Source organism: Galleria mellonella, unplaced genomic scaffold (assembly GCF_026898425.1).
Source record: "Galleria mellonella isolate WM207_F2 unplaced genomic scaffold, CSIRO_AGI_GalMel_v1 utg121, whole genome shotgun sequence".
Taxonomy (NCBI): domain Eukaryota; kingdom Metazoa; phylum Arthropoda; class Insecta; order Lepidoptera; family Pyralidae; genus Galleria; species Galleria mellonella.
Window position 1 is genome coordinate 2638825 of NW_026441983.1, and position 5532 is coordinate 2644356.

Below are 5532 nucleotides of genomic sequence, written 5' to 3' on the forward strand. Positions count from 1 at the left end.
AGAACTCAGGTGTTATTCCTCTGTACCCTGTAAATTCACGCCATATCGCACTCTTCAAACCGAAACACAGCCATGCAAGCATAACTGCTTCACGGTAGAAACACAAATCGGACAGAGGTACCAAGCAATCGACTTTTGTACAAAGTGACTGTCCCTCTGGTGACTGAAGGATTGATGGGAGAAGAGAATGGGAGAATGAGGAAATAAAATAAATAATCATTGGATATATATCACAACACCATCTAGTTCGAGCAGCAAACAGACTTTGTATTATGCGTACTAGACAACTACGATACTAAATTACGATAGAAATAGCTAGCAGTTGCTAGCCCTGACTGATAGGGCGCGAATTGGGCGTGAACGTGATCCGTCCGACCTGGACATCATTATTGATTCACGGAAGTCTATTCTACCGGATTATTTATTCTTATGGTATAAGATCGAGGTTAAAATTTAAATTTAATAATTATTTTGAAAATCTTTTACATATTTTGCGAGAAATATATTGATGGTATGGATCCATAGACAAGTACATTGTTTCACTGCAACGTTTTGCTATAAATAGTCAATTGGTGCTAGTTATGCAGAAAATAGCCGAGTCATCTGAAATGCTCATAATAAATTGTTATTTTCTACATTATTACGATTAATCGAATCAAAAATCATCTAAATATCGATTGGATTTTCGATACAATCGAGTAGTCAATTCGATTCTAGTGAAACTATATTTTTTTTCCAAAAATAGATATAGGTACTTACAATTAATTCGTAAAGAAGTTTTAATTTAAAATATATCAAAAATATAACTTAAGGTTTTGATTTTAATAAATAGATTTTTTTTTTCCATTTAACTGTGTCATTGACCCTCTGAGCGCGTTTTTTTTTTTTCACAATAATAAAATATCGCTTTGACAACAAATAGCCGTACGAATATTTAGCCATCTAGCGAGATTCTGAGAAACAATATCCATCTAGCAAAACAAAATTCGCGGGATAACAACGTCAATAAACGTAAAAAATTAGAGCACGTCGAAATCGCTGAATGCGTTGAATTAAACTAGTAGATACTGCACGGGGATATCGCTGGATGCCTGGTCAGAGGGTTAATAAATCTATTGTATGTAAATTAGATTTAGTACATGTAGGTATCCGAACGTGTTTTAAAAGTATAATTTTTTAAAATTATTTTTGTATTGAGTGAATCGGCCTAAGAACAAGGAATTACATAGAAGGAACGATAAAATAAAAACTGTAAATCATATGGTTGCCTCCTTTCTTCTTATGCAAATATAATTAGTAGAAATAGGAAGGAAGATACACCATCAGTGGCTATTTTTCTCAATTCATAGCAGGCTAGTGTATAGAAAATATTTGATATGTTCATTATTTGTCCATGACAAATTTTATATTACTTATTAGTTTACATGTTCGACACAGTTTATGTAGAAAGTATGCAAGCAGGTTGTATCTGTATTTGGTAGGATTATACGGCCGTACATTTTCTATACGCTAGCCTGCTATGAATTGAGAAAAATAGCAACTGATGGTGTATCTTGCGTCTTCTTTATACTAATTATATTTGCATAAGAAAGGAGACAACCATATGATTTACAGTTTTTATTTTATCATTCCTTCTATGTAATTCCTTGTTCTTAGGTATCGTCAGTGCCACAATATAGTAATTTAATTATATTTTTTGTATGTTTTTATTTATGCATGTATGTATGTATTAAAATTTTTGATGAATAAAAACGTTACGTTCTTAAAAACTCTTCTAAATTAGTTGGAGTTTCATTATGATTGAGATCCCATTGTTTATGGTTTGGTTTCTTTTTTAAAACATATATTTACCTCATGATGAAGTGTTAAAAATTAACCAAAATATTATTGGTTTTTTTTAAACAAAATACCGAAATTTTTAACGATCCTTTTTAATATCTCGTGAAGCAGTTGTGTTTGCATGGCTGTGTTTCGGTTTGAAGGATGGGATATGGCGTGAATTTACACGGTACAGAAGAATAACACCTGAGTCCTCAGGAATGGCAATACATGGGGGGTATCATGGGCGAAACAGTATACTCTGTTATGTCCATGGTACTGCTCATGTCTATAGGCGACGGTTACCACTTTCCATCAGGTGGGCCAACAGCTTGTTTGCCATTCTAAGTTGTATAAAAAAAATGCAGTTTGGCTTTTGGTAATGTTTTAAAAAGGACACTGCTGCCCATTCTTCCACCATAAGCTCCCTTAGTCGCCTCTTACAATACCCACGGGAAAGGTTGATCGTAGTCTAACAATATTGAGGTAGATTAAACAGCCCTGTTAATTGTTCGACCCTATCGTGAAACCGAACACTTCCTGTCGATCATCAGCTAACGTCAGTCAAGGCTATACTTCGCTGCCGTCTTTATAATTTTTTTATAATCTTACGAACAAGGAATTACATAGAAGGAATGATAAAATAAAAACTGTGAATCATATGGTTGCCTCCTTTATTTTTATGCAAATATAATTAGTAAAAAGAGGACGAAAGATACACTATCAGTTGCTATTTTTGTCAATTCATAACAGGCTAGTGTATAGAATATGTTATATGGTCGTATAACCCTACCAAATTCAGATACAACCTGCTTGCATACTTTCTACATAAACTGTCCAATATATAATCTAGTAATGTAAAATTTGTCATTGACAAATAATTGACATATCAAACATTTTCTATGTAATTCCTTGTTCTTAGTTTGGTATAAGTTGAACGAAAAAAAAATCTCAAGTATGGCCGCTCTCAACCTCTCAGAATATGGTAAGAGATTGCTTTTAGCGATAAGGCCGCCTTTTGTATATGCACATTCTGTATAAATACTCCTTGTATATATCGCTACTGTGCGCAATAAAGAGTTTATTATTATTATTATTATAAAAAATAAAATAAAACACACTTTTTTTATATAATCAGTTTACTAACAAAATTTATTAAATACGACTAAAATATTTACAAAACTTACATCTAATAGCCTACATCGATCGCTTTATAAAGTGGATATGAGAGAACATTACCTCAGAATCGTTACTTAATGATACTATTTTAACAAAATCAATAATGTAATAAACAATCGAGTAATGGAAATTTGGATAGATACAAACATTTATAGTGAAAAGAGGTTAAAATTATTCTCTTTGTATGAATAACCAGTTTACAGACATTAAAATGCATATTTATATATTGTAAATATATATATGTATATATATATAGATTTTTATACAACTTAGAATGGCAAACAAGCTGACGGCCCACCTGATGTAAAGTGGTAACCGTCCCCTATAGACATGAGCAGTACCATGGACATAACAGAGTATACTGTTTCGCCCATGATACTCCCCATGCGTTGCCATTCCTGAGAAGTCAGATGTTATTCCGCTGTAGCCTGTAAATTCAATGTCACACATGTAAATACAACTGCTTCACGGTAGAAACACGAATGGGACAGAGGTGCCCGAGCAAACGACTTTTGTACAGTCTCCTTTTGGTAAAATATATTGCAATATTTTAGTTACAATATCTATGTATTGGTGCAATAACAAAATATTAAGTCTGTCATAATATATATATATACGAATATATTGGATAACAGACTTTTAACATATTCGATAACAGATATCCGACCGGTATGGGCGATATCGAAATGGCTGATGACCTTTTTGCCGCCATCAAAGTCCAGAGGCACCCAATATATAGATATCGCATCGGTATCCACATTCCACATACCTAAAGACAATCCGCTGATCTCAGATAGTAGTACAAATAAAAAAAATGACGAATCGATCCGATGTTAAATTTAAATTTATCCATCGTGCCTCTGTGATAAATTTGCCAATATTTGAGTTAGGGGGAAAGGATTGTTAGCAATGGAGTTTGACAGCCCCATTGCTAGCAATATACCTTATTACGTCGACCTCCACGTGGTTCCCCCTGGAAAACATCGTGAACAATTCTCGTTGAATTCGTCACGATGGGCTAACTGGCCTGCTTCATCCTCACCTATCATCCTTCACTGGTGCCCCGCCGGTGTATACCGATAGCGTGGGTGGGGTTGCCATTCCATTATCATCCATTTAAAAAAAATATTTAGGTTACATTTTTATTAAGTTTTATTGGAATAAATTATAAATATACAGTAAGTGCTCTTAGCAAAATATCTAATCTGTTTTTTTTTTATACAAATATTATAAATCTGTTTTTCTTAAGCAGTATCATGTCTTAATAACAGATCTTAGAGAAAAGACAATAAATAATAAGTAGTAACAATAAGTATATAGTATTGGTAATGTAAAAAAGAGAGAGAGAGAGAATACATTAACCTATCTGTTAGAGCGAGACAGATAATAGGATGTTACTTTTCACAATATATGCTCGAAGCGGTTTTTTTTCTACAACTTAGAATGGCAAACAAGCTGACGGCCCACCTGATGGAAAGTGATAACCGTCGCCTATAGACATGAGCAGTAGCATGGGCATAACAGAGTATACTGTTTCGCCCATGATACTCCCCATGCGTTGCCATTCCTGAGGACTCGGGTGTTATTCCTCTGTACCCAGTAAATTCACGCCATATCCCACCCTTCAAACCGAAACACAGCCATGCAAACACAACTGCTTCACGGTTGAAACACGAATGGGACAGAGGTACCCAAGCAATCGACTATTGTGCAAAGTCTCCCTCTGGTAAATTTATCTGGTGGATTTGACGAGAGTTTGACCAAGTTCTAATAAATAATACCTTTTGAAGTCGAATTAGTTTTAAATGAGTATATTTAGTTAGAATTAAGTATATTGTATGAGCCTACAAAAAAAAAAATAGAAAAAAAAACACAAAATTGTAAATTTATCAGGTAATTACTATGTATTTACTTCTATGTATGTATGTATGTATGTATGTATGTATGGAATTGGTTTTTTTTTTTTTAATTTTTACTTCATACCTTCGTCATTTACAAAGGGGTTTGTTTTTTTTTTTTTTATCTGAAAGGCTATATTACCAGGTTCGACGCACAGAAACTTTTCCAAAAACGGATCAGTAGTTTAGTTTTGTAAACAAAAACAATTGGTTTGATCACGATTAAAGTTGGTTTAAATTTTATAGAAACAAATCTTAAATTTTTTATGTTACTATTGAGAAAGCGGTACACTACTTTGTCCGGGCCAGCTCTAACACTATTTTTAGGGTTTTTGTAGACAGTCCACACTGCCAGTATGTGAATCATTGTAGTATGATTTACATGCGGGCTAACAAACATAAATATTTACTTTAACATATTAATAATTTAATTTAACCCTTCTCTGCATGATTTTTTTTTTATTTATTTATTCTTTGACCACATTACAAAAAAATGTCTGGTACAAAAGGCGGACTTAATACTATATAGCATTCTCTCCTAGTCAACCTTTGGCTAAACAGAAATTTTAATATGCGGTGAAAAAAATTACATATATATATATATATATATATATATATATATATATATATATTTATC